The following is a 16,839-nucleotide window of genomic DNA, read 5'->3' as shown; positions in this document are numbered from 1 at the left end:
AGTTTCTTTGAGTGCTAGGTACTTTCCATTTTTCTCTTCAGGTCTGCTCACCATCTTTCTCCATCCACTGACTACACTGGAGGCTCCTTTGCCCTCTCTGTCTTTTAATGGGTTTGACAGTAGGAGGCATCTATGGTATGTGCAGGGCAGGAAGGGAGTAAGGTCAGGATCTTTATTCTCTTGGTTCCCTTCTTGCTACGGTGCTGTGGCATGTCTGTGTCCATCTACCTACGACCATAGCTCCTGTTGGAAAGTCCCTCCTCTCTCCAGTCTAAGACAAATGCTTCCTTCTCTTGCCCTTTCAGCTACATGGTAGTAACAGCTCCCTGTTGTTGCTAGATGTGAGGCTGGTTTCCTTACACTCTGCCCCTCTTTGTAAATAATCCATTTATTAGACTTTCCTCTGTTACCCTGTTTGATGTGCCATCTTTTTCTTCATGGGTCCGGACTATTATACTTGATGAATATTTTATCCTTTGATGACAAAGAACAGAAGCTCATACACACTAGCTCAAGTACAAAGTGTATTTACTGAAAGGACACAGGGGAGGTAAGGGACATACACCAAATCATCTGGAAAGTCAGTTTCCAAAACCATTTCTTCAGTCGCTGGTGGCACTATGCCTTTTCTTCTCTCTGCTTTTTCTGTAATTCTGCTTGCTTCTACTAATTTCTACATATTGGCATGCTCTCTCTATCTCATGGATTATTATTTTTTTAAAAATTTGTTTGACCATTGTATAAACTCTGGCTTTGACCCTATTTAACCTTTTAGTCAGGGAGTCCCTACCATTTCACTGTTTCTCAGTGTCCTATTTCCCATATCCCAAGAGAGAGAATCAGAGAGGCCCAGTTTGAGTTAGGTCCATTTATGGTCCATTCAGGCGTGGTGGAGGACAGAGGTACACAGGACTGTTCTTTCCAGGGATGTGAACTTACTTTCTTCCAAGAAAGGGTGTGTGGTTGGGGACAATTGCTGGCATCGCTGCATAGTACAGTGAGTTTAGTCTTGTGGTGAGTATCTGATTTTTGAATCAGATGAGAATCTCACCTGAATCCAGGTGAGAGTGTTGGCTAATTTAGTCCTTAAGTCATTTGGAAAGGCAGTTTTTCTGCTTCATTCTTTAAAAATTTCAGTGGAAAGACATTCGATAATTCCAGAAACCTTGGAAGAGAGCTCTTCTGATGACTTTTTACCCCCTATATCTAGCCTGCCATGGACTTTACTCATTTATTTCTAATTTCCTGCCCTTAATGGTAACCAATGCACTGTTCAATGTGACACTGATGGAATCCTTCTTGGTGACTATCATCAAACATGATTAACGAGATGCAGAAACAATCCTGATCTTTCTTTAAGATAAACATTATATCCTTGTCACCACAGCTGCCGCCATGACCAAAATGGCTGGGAGACCCACTGCCTACCTCAAGGTTGCCTGGGCTAAGGAGCTGGTGCTGGTCGCATCCTTCACCATTGGGGGGCTCACTATAATTCTGCCCTCCTCAGCTCCTTCATCAGGCCACAGCCTACAACTATCCAGTGCCCCTCCAAGATGATGGGAACGTGCCCCATGTGCCCAGCCACACCCAGGACCTCTAGGGCCCAAGATTGGAGTGGCTAAAGAAATTGTGAGCACCTCTAGTGACATGGAGGAGGCCCCCTCCCCTGTGGCCAATAACATGTGAAAAGTGACTCCAGGGGAAAAGAAAAGGATAAACATTATATCATACCTGGGAGTGAGCCTGATTAAAATCAGGTTTTCAGTCCACACTTAAATAAGAGCAGAAAACCAAAGATTGCAAAACATCTGAGGAAAGCCTCCAATATTGAGAGAGAAAGAGCTAGAGAGAGAGAGGGAAGGAAACAGAAACAAAGCAACTTGAAAGAAACAGAGATTAAACAGGAGAAGAAAAATTTTAAAATTAAGGCATATAATTAATTTGGGCAGATGAGAGAAGACATGACATGCATGAAATAAGAAAAGAATACCATTTAAAAAGGAATATTCAGTGGATAAAAAATAGACTCTTAANAGCAACTTGAAAGAAACAGAGATTAAACAGGAGAAGAAAAATTTTAAAATTAAGGCATATAATTAATTTGGGGAGATGAGAGAAGACATGACATGCATGAAATAAGAAAAGAATACCATTTAAAAAGGAATATTAAGTGGATAAAAAATAGACTCTTAAAATTTAGGGGCGCCTGGGTGGCACAGCGGTTAAGTGTCTGCCTTCGGCTCAGGGCGTGATCCCGGCGTTATGGGATCGAGCCCCACATCGGGCTCCTCTGCTGTGAGCCTGCTTCTTCCTCTCCCACTCCCCCTGCTTGTGTTCCCTCTCTCGCTGGCTGTCTCTATCTCTGTCAAATAAATAAATAAATAAAATCTTAAAAAAAAAATAGACTCTTAAAATTTAAAAATACAATAGCAAAAATGAAAAACTCGGTACAAAGATGGAAGATAAGGTTGAGTAAATCTCCCTGAAATAAAGCAAAAATAAAAGGAGATGTAAAAGAGAGGATGAGATATTAATAAAAACAATTTTTAAGGACAGTTTGAGAGGTCCAACATTTGAATAATGAAAATCCCCGAAGAAGGAAATAGAGAAGATGGAGAGGAGAAATTCATCAACCAAGCAATTCAAGAAAAATTTCTCTGGAAGGGCATAAGCTTCCAGACTGAAAGGGTTCATTAAGAACCCTCAAAATGGATGAAAATAGACCGACATCAAGGGCTCTTCATTATGAGATTTCAGAATATTGAAGACAAAGAAGATCCTACAAGCTTTTAGAAAGACAACAAGTAAGTCACATAAAGGATTGGGATCAGAGTGGCTTTTTAATGTAGAGAACAACAGAGCAATATGCTTTCAAATTATTGTCAGCCCAGAATTTGATACCCATTCCAAGGATCAGTTGGATATGTGGGGGAATCTTCAGATGTACTAATCCTCAAAACTATTTCCTTCCCACATACCTTTTTTTAGGAAGTGACTGGTAGATGTGTTCTGTGAAAATAAAGATATAAGCTGAGGAAGAGCTAGATAGGAGACACAGGAAGCTGGGAGCAAAAGGAATCCACAGAAGGACAGTGCAGGGAGACACCAGGGAGACAGTGAGTGTATCAGGCATAGGGGTATGGAACAGGTTAGAAAGTTCCTGAACATACTTCTTCAGGAAGATGAAATTAATAGACTATCCCATGTGTTGGGAGTCTTCAGAAGACATTTAGACAGCTGTTAAAGATAGGTATTAAATTAATGATAAGTACATAGAAAATGAAGTAAATGAAGACAATAAGGCAATTATTAATTCCAGGGAAAATAAAAAGTTGCACAGAAAAGGAAAAATAATTATAGTTATTATATGTGAATAGTATTTATATAGTAATAATACTATAAACTCCAAATATTGGTCTATCTAAAATTACAAAATTATAATTATTTTGGGAAGATGAAAAGGTGGAAAAGGTGTGTGAGTACAGTGAGATGGAGAAAAGAAAAAGAATAAAATCTTTAAATTTTATAGTAGGAGGTCAATAAATAATGCCAAGACTGGAAGAAAAAAACAACTGAACGGTAGATTTACAAAACTGTTGTTTAAAGACTTAGAGACCAATTTCTTTTAATTGGTGGAAAGTCATGAAAGTAATTACCTCATGAAAGGGGGATATGGGGCTGAGGGAGATAAGAAACGACCATCTTTTTGTAATAAACCTTGTAGAATTATTTGACTATTAACTTTAAACATGCATGTTTATCTGATTTAAAAAATTATTTTAAAAAATAGAAAGAAGATTAATTAAATAATTAAAAATACACGTACATCCCAGACAGCCATTGCTGAGCAATTGGAATTGGCAAACAGAGCGAAGTCATCCTTATTTGGGCAACATGCAAACCATGAGGGCAGGAAAATCATTATTATGAATATCGTTAGAGCATTGCTTATTTTGAAGAAACGGATTGTGGAGTTGGACTCATTAGCATTGACGATGCCCATCACCGCAAGGTGTGTGGGGCACCAGCTTCAACATAGTTTGATCTTTTCATTGTGGGCAGCAAGGTGACAGGCCAGGTCAAAAGGCAAGGGACTGTGATTCCAGCTAGGAAGGAGTAGACTTCAGGTGTAGACAGATGAGAGGTCAATTTCGGGGTAATCAACCAAGACAAGTATTAGAGGTCTAAGCAGGTAGAATCCAAAGGCTGGAAGGTCAGAGATAAGAAGGGGGTAACAGGGTGGGTCTCAACTCGGCTTAGTCCTAAGGGGAGGGGATTTGGGCCTTGTAGACTATTTCATGTTCCTTACTAGGCATAAGCCTATAGATACCCTCATCTGTTTGTTCTCTGTTCTTCCTCTCTTTGACCATTAGGGCTGAATTCCTTTGCCTTTCTCTGTATGCTCCACTTTTAGCTGCCTGCTTAGCCCTGCTCTGAAACCTGGGCCCAGTCGTCCATCAGCAGCTCCCGAACTTCGCCTAATCATCTGCTCACCCTCTGATGTTGGCAGCACAACTGGATTCTGTCTTTTACCTCGATTTTCCAACAACTGATACCTTGCCCCAAGCTCCAGTGTCCCCTGACTATTCTGAGGACTGAGCTCCTAAATGCAGCCATGTGGCAAACGTGCACACCACTTGGAGATACCTTGTTCCCAGCCAGGCAGAAAATCTGTGCCACACACCCTACTTTCACCTCTGGCCAAGGTGTTATTTGTATCTCATCTTTTTCTTAGTGTGGACAAAGCTTTTGTACCCAGGTCTTTGGTGGTCTTTTAGTCCAATAAGGCGCAAATGTTGGCCTTATTCCCATGCTAGGGATTTATTGAGCATTTACAGTCAACCTATTTGGAATCTTCCAAACACACTTTGCATGGTTTTCATGGATTACCTCAACTCCTGAAGTTCTAGCTAGGATTACCAACACCCTTTTCTAGGGGAAGAAACTGTATTTTGATAATATGAGGGGACTTGTCCATGGTCAAAGTAAGAGTGCAGGGCGAGAATTCAAACATAGTTCACATGGCTCCAGCTCTGGGCTGGGATTACAAGGCTCATTGCCTCTTGCAGTCTTTGTTTGAACTCTAGGATCTCCTTATATTCCCAGGCCTGGCCTAATCTAACTCAATTTACCCTGCTTCCAAACCCTGGATCTGGCAGCAGGTGAATCCTGCTTCTGCCCGATGTGGAGGCCGCTGTGCCAGGTTGTCTTCACAGAATTTGCTTCCTTGAAGTTCCTAGGTGATTCTGTTAGTCCCCATCATGGTCTCATGCCCCAGAGAAGTTCCCTAGGTTCTCAAAATGTGGTTCCTAGACCTGGGGTCATGGTCAGGGGGAGTCTGATAGGGCCAAGTCATTGCTTGGGCTGTTGTTGAATGTGCTTCAATCGGGAAAAAGAAGAGCAGGAAGATGTGTTCTTTTTTTTCTTTTTCTTTTTTTAAAAGATTTTATTTATTTATTTGAAAGAGAGAGAGTGAGTGAGAGAGTAGAGAGTACAAGCTGGGGGAGAGGCAGAGGGTGAGGGAGGAGCAGACTCCCTGCTGAGCAGGGAACCCAATGCGGCTGGGGTCGCGATCTGAGCTGAAGGCAGACGCCCAACCGACTGAGCCACCCAGGCACCCCGGAAGATGTGTTTTCTATCTTGGGTTGCCATGCCACCCAGCTAGTGTGTTCCTTACCATCCATGTCAGGAAAAAGGGAAGAAGGAATAGGGAATAGAAGGGGAAAATGGGAGAAATCACTTTGTTCAACACCTGACCTTATATCATGGAGTATTGAAAAAACTGTTTTAGAGGCCTGTAATGAAGAAGTCGGAGTGAAAAAAAGAATCATATGAGAGAGGCTGCAGGTTAAGACCGCTAGGAAAGAATCTGATGTCAATGTTCTTGAAAGCTGAAGAAGGCTAGATTCACACACTGATAGTTTGGTGTTAAATGCACCAGGTCTCTCTCTGTTACAACTTACTTTATCTGCCCTGGGGCTGCTTGACATGCCCTTATGATAAAATAGTGGCAATCACAGCACTTTCCAGAAGGTGTATACCTGGACCTAGATTGAGGCTGAAAGCCGCGACTTGCCTTATTCTTAAAACAATAGGAGGCAGTTATTAAATTTAATACTTTTTTTCTTTTTACATAGTTCAGTGATTAAAAAGGAGAACCACCTACCCACTCACCGATCTCCTTGGCATTTGGTTTCAGTCAGTCCCTCCCGTTTGCTAGTTTGTCTACATGCTTGGGGGGGTTTGGCACGTGCTCCGCATCTGGGAGAACACCCCTGCCAAAGTCCTGGTCCCGAGTTAAGTCAGGGCTTTTCTGAGCCTTTGAACAGCGAGCTTGCTGATACTGCCTAAGTACCTTGCTGAGCAGGGATTCCGTGATTGATGATGGGAGAGAGTAAATAAATTTCAGTAAGTACACACAAGAGTGGATCAGGACAGTAAGTGCTTACTATATACGATCAATGGGCATTATTTTAAAGGAGATTAAAATTTCCTGGACTTAATCCTCCTGCTAGGACTGCGTTGGTGGCAGAGGGTGAATTACTGTTTTCTCCAGGGAGGGAGTGAGAAGAGCATCTGTGCCTTTTGAGTAAAATCATGTAGTAAAATAAGCAGTTTAGAAATCTGTTCAGTTTGGAACTCAATTCTCCGGTAGAACACGTGTTTGGAGCATACCAAGTGGAAGAAGATGACTCTGGGCAGCAAATGTCTGTGATTGGAGTGATGCAGAGCTTTCTGTCTTCCTGGAACATTCTTGGGCATCGTCATGGCTTCTCTATTTTACAACATATGTGGTAGAATCAGAGGTCTGGTGGAGGGTGCATGGGACTTTGAGCCTGCCCATTACTCTAGAGTGTACTTGGCTTTCCAACAGTGAGCTGCACTGATGTAATATGGTGTCTTGGCTGAAACTTGAAACCTAACTTTTTTCTGAACTTGACGATTTATTTTCAGAAGCTGGGAAGACTGTCACTTAAAATGTAAAATAGTATCTATCTCCTAAGAGGTGAAAGCTTACACCTGGCTTTGGGACTTTTGTTCTATAAAAAAATCTTGGGTATCCACCCATTTTTGGGGGGGTGGGGGGAAACCGTGAACTCAAGATTTTCCTGACAGTAAATATTTAAATATTATTAATGAAAATTACATGTATATTTTAGCAAAGTAAAGATTTCTAGCCATCTTAATTTTTTTTGTGGGAAAATTTTTCTCTGTTTGGATTTAAACTGCCCTATGCCTTGTATCAGGGTTTGGTCAACTGTGGCCTGTGGTACAAATCTGGCCTCCTGTCTGTTTTGTCAATAAAGTTTTATTGGAACACAGCCATGTGCATTAATTTGCATATCATCTATGGCTACTTTCCTACTACAAGAACAGGTAGTTGTGACAGAGACTGTATGGCCTCAAAGCTAAAATATTTACCATTTAGCCCTGTAGAGAAAAAAATTTGCCACTCCCCACCTTTTGTTATTGCTTGTTCTTATGCATGTGCTCGTACTAAAATAGTTGCTTACGGCCATTGGAGCTAGAGATCACAAAATGACAGAAAGATATGCAGGCCTGAAATTCATGTTGTGCTTGGAGAAGATGTTGACAGCGACCTGAGTTTGGCTTGGCATAAGTCGTACAGGCCGCACTGTTGATGTCCTGCACATGATGTTATTCCAGGCTGAGTAAGCCCGATTTTACTAATATTGAGCTGTTATTTCCTGATGTGATTGTCTCATGAGGGCCACAGGACTAGACTTCACTCTATGCCATGTAGGTGGGTACAGGTGAGATTTCCCTTGAAGGGAGTGGATTTTCTCACTGTCAGCCATCTAGGGAAGAGGGCAATTCTGGGATAGGAAAAGAAGATTCAAGAAGCATGCCTTAGACTAAGGTGAACAGGAAACTTCCTCTGCTATTTCACTTCACTGTGGAGGTTGGGTGTGAGTCCTGGGGAGAGCAGGAAGGCCTGGGAGCACTTCTTTTGTGGGGAGGTGACCTTGTCATGTTTCTTCCTGAGCATTCATGAGATAGCATCCAGGGATCTCCCAGAAATATCAGAGTGACACCAGGGGTTGGGAAGAGGAAGCTGATGTCTGGCAGTATGCTGATGAGGACTGAAAGCACGGACTCAACACTATCGATGGCCTGTCTAATAGCTAGCACCTTCCATGATTAATTCAAGTATCGAGTGACCACCTTCCGGGGAGGCTGGGTCCCCCCTCAGCTCAGGGTGGGTCCCCCCTCAGCTCAGGACAACGGGTGAATTTTGATTAGTCTGAGGCCATCGAACTAATTCCACCCCTCTTGCTGAGAAAACAAAATGACCATGTGATATACTTCTGGCCAATAAGAAACAAAGGAAAGTTTCTGGATTGCTTGTGGGACAGGTTTCTCATTCTTAATGAGAAGGACAAGACACAGAGATTCTCTCCCTGCTTGGGATGTAGCTGTGAGGATGTGAGATGGACACAGACCGTTTTGCAGCTGTGTGAGGGAGTTGTCAACCTGCCAAGGGTGACAGAGTAGAATATGGAAGGAACTTGAGCCCTTGATGGCATCAGAGAGCTACTGAATCACACAGATACAGAACAGATATAGAATTGCATGAGCTGTGGTAGAATAAAATCACCTTATTGTCTGAGCCACTTTTCTTTGGACCCTCTAGAGTTTGTAGCCAACTTAATACCTTGAGTATTTAATAAGACCTTTATATACTTACAAGTTGGTGAGACTTAGAAATAGCAACTATATTCTTAAAGTACATTCATGCAAAGGTAACTAGCTGTGGTCACCAAGTAGTTAAATTCAATTAAAATGGAGAAATCTGAGTCTGAAAAATGGCATATGTACCCCAAATCTTTTTTAGTTGGTAAGAAATCTGGAAAATTATAGTCTTAAATTTCATAATAACAATAAATAAACATTGGAAAGACCAAAAAATTATCTGGGTAACTTGATCAATCGGTATCTTATTTTAAAAACATTTAGGGGCGCCTGGGTGGCTCAGTTGGTTAAGTGTCTGCCTTCGGCTCAGGTCATGATCCCAGGGTCCTGGGATCAAGCCCCACATGGGGCTCCCTGCTCAGCAGGGAGCCTGCTTCTCCCTCTCCCTCTGCCTCTGCCCCTGCTTGTGCTCTCTCTCTTTCTCTCTCTCAAATAAATAAATGCAATCTTTAAAAAAAATTTAAATTATATATATTCTTACTGTAAAAGTTTCAAACAATATACAAGTATTAAAAGTCCCAAGTGAGCACTGTTGAATTGGCAGTTTGGGGTCTACCAAGCAGAAGAACTAGGATGCCAGCCAAGGAGCCCGCAGTGGAGACTGGTGGGATGCCAGGACCTGGGCAGGAATGCAGTTGTGAGGCTGTGGGAGTTGGAGTCCAAGAAGGCCCCCAGGGATGCTGGCCTACTGGAATGCAGGCCCTTGTGGCTTTCCCTCCCACACTGAAGAGGGCTGACATGTGTGACCCAACACGATACTGCGGACATGATGTGTGTGACTTCTGAGGCTTGATCATAAAGGATGTCACGACTTCTGCTGTGCCCTTTCTTGATCCCTTACTCAGCTGCCGTGTTGTGAGGACACTCAAACAGACTCATGTAGAAGTCTACGTGGCGAAGAACCGAGGCCTCCAGCCACCAGCTATTGAGTGAGCCATCTTGGAAGCATATTTTTCAGCCCTAGTCAAGCCTCAGCCAGCATCTTGACTGCATAACCTCGTGACAGACCCTGAGCCAGAAACACCCAGTTGTCCCTGGATTCCTGACCCTCAAAAATTACATGTAATAATAAGTGCCTGTTGTTTTAGGCAGGTAAGTCTTGGGGTACCTTGTTGCACGGCAGTGGATAGCTAATACAAAGGCCGGGCAGCCCGGGTCTCACCCCACATGCCACAGGGGTCTTGATAGCTACTCCGGCACATTAGCAGGTGGGGATAGGATTCCTGCTTCAGTGCTCACGTCCGGTCAACTTAGGGTATGGTCACCCTTCAGCCTAAAGGTCCTCAGAGTGTACAGCCGGGGAGGGCAGTTGGAGGCTGGTGTGTTAGTGTGTCCGTGTGTGGGCTCACACGTGTGTCGTGTGTATATATGGGTACGTGAATCAGCGCTGTTCCCTTGTGCTCTCCCTGGGAACAGAAAGGCCTCTTTGCTGTGCCCTCTGCCCCCAGGATGACGATGAACCCTACTTTAGCTGTGATAACTCTTCAGTTTTTGATTCCTTCTGGTTGATTCCCAGAGATATACCTCCCCTTGTAGATTCTACAAAAACTTGTTCTGACTCTTAAATACTGTTTGGAAAACTTGAAAACTGTGTTCGTGCTGAGCCTTCTGGGCTGGGTGGATTGAAGTCACGTTCCTTGGCAGGTAGCGAGTGAGAACTGTGTTGGAGATGGCCTCCAAGTCTGTGGAGCAAAGCGTGTGGGGAGGAACTAAATGATACTTGTTTAGAATTCTCGGTTCTAACTCTCCTCCTTCCCCTGGACTTGGCTATTGGTGTAGAGACCACTGGTGGAGAAAGTCGTATAAAATTTAGGGTCGCTGGGCTCTGGGGCTTGGCATTTACCTTGGGTATTAGGGTGTTTGCTTCCACTAACTCAGCAGCTAAGTCATTTCTATTGTTGTTGAAAAAAAAAGAAAAACTTCAGCAACAGCCCTCAATCGTGTGACTCTTATTGCCTGAAAATGGACTTAAGAAAAAAAAGGAATTCTTTTTTTTTTAAAGATTTTATTTATTTATTTGAGATAGAGTGAGTGAGAGAGAGAGAGAGCACGAGAGGGGGGAGAGTCAGAGGGAGAAACAGACTCCCCATTGAGCAGCGAGCCCAACGTGGGACTTGATCCTGGGACTCCGGGATCAAGACTTGAGCTGAAGGAAGATGCTTAACCAATGGAGCCACCCAGGCACCCTGATAAAAAGGAATTCTTAAAAAAAATTGTGAAGGGTCTTAGCTTCCGGGCAGCATGCACATTTAACGGGGAGGGAAGACTCCCTGAGCAGGAGAGGCACGTCTCACGCTGCACCTGGATTCTTGCCCCTCCTGCTTTTTTGTCAGAGTGAGAACCCAACCGCTGAGTTTCTGTTTGCAACCTGGCTCTCTCTGTTTTCTTCAGCTGCTGAACGTCTGTGCCTTACTTGTTCCATGGCCCTCCATCCTTCCACTTGCTCTGTGCTTTCTTGTTTTGCAATAAAACAATATTACTTGCCTTCCTAATCTTGAAGGTGTATCTTGTATCAGGATATAGACTTTGTCAGGGAACTGTTCCCTGCAACCTTCACCTATAATTCAACGAGCTGTTCTCAGTTCTGACTTTCAGAGATAACTCCACGTTCTCACAGTTGGCCCTAGTCAGCATCCCTTTTCCCTTTAGGGGACGGGTAACAAGGACATTGGGCATCAGTTTAGGACCTGAATGGGCAGCAGGCTTCATCTTCCTGCACGTCATCTATGTAGCTAATTACGAGGCCCTGGATGGTGTTCAGGATGAGTTTTTGGAACTTACCAAGTTATGGAGATTTAATTTTGGATTCCTATGTATTGGAAACTTACTAAAGAAGTCATGGGGGAAGTGGGGTACCAAGAAAAGAATACCGGCTTTTGGAATCAGCTGGACATGGACTTCCAGCTTGACAGACCATATGGTGAGGTGGTTCAGGGTGAGACTGAATCCCAGTTGCGCTATTTACTTGGCGGCTAAAATGGGTTAGTAATAGTGCCTCCTTCACAGTGTTGCTGTGGGAGTGAAATGAGTTAGTATATGGGAAAGCATTCGGAATGGAGCCTGACTCAGTACAAGACGTGCTATTGTTGTTGTTGTTATTATTATTACTACTGATGTTGTCTTAGGCTAGTAAGTTAACTACTCTAAGCCTGAGTTTCTTCACCTATAAAACCAGAGTAGGAATGACAATCGCATGGTTCTTGGGATTAACTTAATGTATGTAAGGCTTCTAGCCCAATTTCTGGTGCATAGTAGAGCTCTCTTAAGGGCATTGAATTTTAACATTTGATGAATAACCCCCACCTGATTTACCTTGCTATGTTCGAGGCTTGACAGAGACTTAAATGAAGAGGTAATACTGGACTGCATTATGACAGCACTGGGACACGCGGAGCTGAGATCATCTCCAAAGCAATGTCCCTGCTCTACAGTGAGGTCCTGGCTCCCCGAGGTCATTAGGACCCCCATTCTCAGCCAGTCTTGATTTCCGTCAAATGTCTCCTCCTGGAGCAAGTGAGTCTGACTCAGGCCCTTGCTCCTTAATCTTCGTGATGGTTGAAGGGAGGAATAAAATCCAAAGCTTCTTTCTAACCAGGTCACCAGCAGTGACCTTTGTGAACTTTGGGACCCAGTGAGAGATCTTGACAATTTCTGCTAAGATCTTGTAACTGGCTGAATCACTCTAAGGCCCAAGCTGGGTAGTGACTATTAACGTTTAGCACCGAAGCCTGATAATCTTGTGATAATCGCTCCATTAGCTCATGTTGCTGCTGTTGCTCATAAAAGCCCTTCCGTGTCACCCCCAGACCTCTAGTCTCCTGCTCTGACCTCTCTCTCCTTGCACACTTGAAACATTTCTCATTATCCCTCTTAACTTTGCTTGCTATTCCTATGAATGAGTTGGGCAATCTCTTATAGTCTCCAAAGCATGATATTCTGTTCATCCCACGCTGCCTCACCCTCCTCTGGTGTGTTCCAGATGGTTTTGTACCAAGCAGAGCATATGTCTCTTTCTTCCCCTTGATTACTCTTTGCATTTCTTCTCTCTTCTGCATTGTCCTCCATTGATTTACTTCTGAAGTATTTATTGCTGGGGTGACGTGCATAATGAATACCCTTGGGCGTTCATTAAGTTTAAGTTTGAACAGTTTCTATTTCCCCTTAGTGTCCTTGATGTCTGATTCTTTTGGTTACTTCCTCGTGTAAACCTCCCAGTTCGCCAGCATTTACTCCACAAAAATTCATACCTCTCTCTTTCAAGTTGTGCTATATATTCTTTTTAAACCACATGGACCTGATTTAAAAATGATGCCTTACTGGGGTCCCGGGGTGGCTTTGTCATTTAAGCGCCCGACTCTCGATTACAGCTCAGGTCATGATCTCAGGGTTGTGAGATTGAGCCCCGCAAAGGGCTCCATGCTGGGTGTGGAGTCTGCTTAAGATTCTCTCCCTCCTGATTGTGCTGCCCCTCCCTACCTGTCCATTCACATATACACACTCTCTCTCTCTCTGAAAAAAAAAAATGATGCCTTACTAGTGATTTTTAGGATTTCCCTGTCTGTCCCGTTCTGTGTAAAGGAATTGCTGTGGGCATTTATTGCTGTAGAACAGCCAGCTAAACCTCAGTGGTTTAGAACAGTTATTTATTTATTTTTTAAAAAGATTTTATTTATTTATTTATTTATTTATTTATTTATTTATTTGAGAGAGAGAGAGAGAGCATGAGCTGGGGGAAGGGGTAGAGGGAGAGGGAGAAACAGGCCCCTTGCAGAGCAGGGAGCCCGATTCGGGGCTCGATCCTAGGACTCCAAGATCATGACCGGAGCCGAAGGCAGACACCCAGTGGACGAGCCACCCAGGCGCCCCAGAGAACACAGTTATTTTCTCTCGTGAGTCTTCGGGCTGGCTGGGCAGAGGCAGGCGGTTTTCACCTAGGGTTTCTCACGCAGTTGCAGGCAGATGTTGGGTGGGCTCCTAGTCACTGGAAGACTTGAAGGGCTGGCCAACCATTAGGCTCACTCCCATGACTGGTAGCTGATGCTGGCGGCTGGCCAAGGGCTCAGCTGAGCTGTCCCATGGAAGCAACTTAACGTGGCCTCTGCAGGTGACAACTCGGGCTTCTCAAAGCATGGTGTTCAGATTCTGAGGAGATGCATTCCGAGGTGAAAGATGAAAGACTAATATTACTCCCATTGCACTTGACTGGTGTGAGTGGGCTTTACAGGGGAGTGAGTACTGAGAGCTGTGCCTCCTCGGGGGAGACTGGCTACCACAAGAGCCAATGGTTTCGTCTGTTCTTTGTATTGTTCCTTCTTTTAGGCTCAGACAGGCCCTTTTATCTTTCACTTAAATTGTGGAAGTTTAATTGACATACAATGTTATATAGACCAGTGTACAGCAGAGTGATTCAACATTGCATACATTGTGAAATTGTCACCACGATAAGTCTAGTTACCATCTGTCACCTTACAAAGTCAATACAGTATTATTGACTGTATTCCCCACACTGTACATTGCATCCCCGTGACTTATTTTGTAACTGGAAGTTTGTACCTCTTACTCCCCTTTGTCTATTTCAGATCCCCCAACTCCCCTCCCCTCTGGCAACTGCTACCTGTTCTCTATACCTACGCGTTGGGTTTGGTTTTGTTTTTTAAATTCCACATATAAGTGAAATCATGTGGTATTTGTCTTTCTTGTCTGACTTATTTCACTTAGCATAATACCCTCGGGGTCCATCTGTGTTGTTGCAAGTGGCAGGAGTTCATTTTTTTTTTTTTATGGCTGAGTAGTTGTGTGTGTGTGTGTCACATATTCTTTATCCATTCATCCATCGATGGACACTTAGGTTGTTTCTGTATCTTGGCTATTGTAAGTAATGCTTCAATAAACATAGGGATGCATACATCTTTTCAAATTAGTGTTTTCATTTTCTTTGGATAGATACCTAGTAGTGGAATTGCTCGTTCCTATGGTAGCTCTATTTTTAATTTTGGGGGGAACTTCCATACTGTTTTCCACGATGCCTGCACCATTCCCACCCACAGTGTACAAATGTTCCCTTTTTTCCACATCCTTACTAGTACTTATTACTTCTTGTCTTTTTGATAATAGCCATTCTGACAGGTGTAAGATGCTATCTTGTGGTTTTGAATTTCTAGAAATTTATGTTTTTTTCTAGTTCGTCCGATTTGTTGGTATATAATTGTTCATAGTAATCTCTTGTGATCCTTTGCATTTCTGTGGTATCAGTTGTAACTTCTTGAAAGAAATGAAATTTCTGATTATATTTATTTGACCCACCCCTCTTTTGTTCTTGGTGAGTCTAGCTAAAGTTTTGTCAATTTTGTTTATCTTTTCGAAGAACCAGCTCTTAGTTTCATTGATCTTTTCTATTGTCTTTTTAGTCTCTATTTCATTTGTTTCTGCTCTGATCTTATTTTCTTTCTTCTGCTAACTTTGGGCTTCACTTGTTCTTCTTTTTCTAGTTCCTTTAGGTGTGAAGTTAAATTGTTTATTTGAGGTTTCTCCTGGTTCGTCGGGTGGGGCCTGTATTGCTATGGACTTCCCTTTCACTGTCACTTTTGGGACATCCTGTAGATTCTGGTATGTTATATTTCTGTTTTCATTAGTCTCTAGGTATGTTTTTTTATTTCTTCTTTGATTTCTTTGTTGACCCCATAGTTGTTGAATAACATGTTGTTTAATCTCCATGTATTTGCAGTTTTCCATTTTCTCCTTGTAATAGATTTCTAGTTTCATATCGTTGTGGTCAAAAAAGATGCTTGATATAATTTCAACCTTTAAATAATAAATTCTTCTTGAGTTTATTAATACTTGTTTTGTGGCCTAACATGTGATCTACCCTGGAGAATGTTCCATGTGCACTTGAGAAGAATGTGTATTCTGCTGCTTTGGGGTGGAATGTTCTGTATATTTACTAAGCCCATCTGGTCTAATGTGTCATACAAGCCTGAGGTTTTCTTATTGATTTTCTGTTTGGATGACCTATCTTTTGTTGTAAGTGGGGTGTTAAAATCCTCTACTATTATTGTATTGCTGTCAATTTTCCCCTTTTGGTCTGTTAATATTTGCTTTATATATTTTGGCATTCCTATGTTGAGTGCATGTATATTTATAAATGTTATATCTTCCTGCTGGATTGACCCCTTTGTCGTTATGTAGTGCCTCTCTTTGTCTCTTATTGCAAAGTCTTTATTTTAAAGTTTATTTTGTCTGATAGGAGTATAGCTACATCAGCTTTCTTTTTATGTCCATTTACACAGAATATCTTTTTTCATCCCTTCACTTCCAGTTTGTGTGTGTCCTTACTTCTGAAGTAAGTCTCTTGTAGGCCGTATAAAGATGTGTCTGTTTTTTTTTTTTAATCCATTCAGCCATTTCATGTCTTTAATTGGAGAATTTAGTCCATTTACTTTAAAATAATTATTGATAAGTATGTACTTATTGCCATTGTGTTAATTGATTGCTGGATGTTTTAGTAGTTTCTCTTTGTTCCTTTCTTCTTCTCTTCCTGTCTTCCCTTGTGGCTTAATGAATTTCCTTCGTGTTATGTTTAGATTCCTTTTTCATTTTCTTTCTGGAATTTACTGTAGGTTTTTGCTTAATGGTTATCATGAGGTTTATGTATATCATCTTGCATATATAGCTGTGCAACTTAATACCAACTTAAATTTGAACACATTCCAAAATCCTACATTTTTACCCCCCTTCCCTGGTTTTATGTTTTTGGTGTCACTTTTTACATCTTTTTATCTTATATATCCCTTAACTAATTAGTGTAATTTTAGTTAATTTTACTACGTCTGTCTTTCAGCCTTCTTAGTAGCTTTATAAGTGATTAGTCCACTACCTTTATTATATATAACTTTCCCAATGAGTTGTTACTTTTGTATATTGTTACTAATTAGTGTCATTTCTTTCCAACTTAAAGAAATCCCTTTGTTATTTCTCATAAGGCCAGCTTAGTAGTGATGAACTTCAGCTTTTGCTTGCCTGGAAGACTCTGAATCTTCACTTCAAATCTGAACGATAAACTTACCTTGTAGAGTATTCTTCTTCTTTTTTTATTTATTTATTTATTTATTTATTTATTTATTT

General features: G+C 42.1%; 1 long non-coding RNA gene and 1 pseudogene across 1 annotated transcript in view; both read left to right on the top strand.

Moving 5' to 3' along the window:
- Positions 1-16,839, top strand: part of LOC117797216 — an 80,520-nt gene that overhangs the window by 50,291 nt on the left and 13,390 nt on the right. The gene's annotated exons all lie outside the window — the stretch shown is intronic.
- On the top strand, positions 1,405-1,636 carry LOC100470886 (annotated as a pseudogene).

The sequence above is a fragment of the Ailuropoda melanoleuca genome, chromosome 20 (genome assembly GCF_002007445.2).
Source record: "Ailuropoda melanoleuca isolate Jingjing chromosome 20, ASM200744v2, whole genome shotgun sequence".
Classification (NCBI taxonomy): domain Eukaryota; kingdom Metazoa; phylum Chordata; class Mammalia; order Carnivora; family Ursidae; genus Ailuropoda; species Ailuropoda melanoleuca.
The sequence above is the reverse complement of the archived record's forward strand: the minus strand, read 5'-3'. Positions and strand labels throughout refer to the sequence as shown.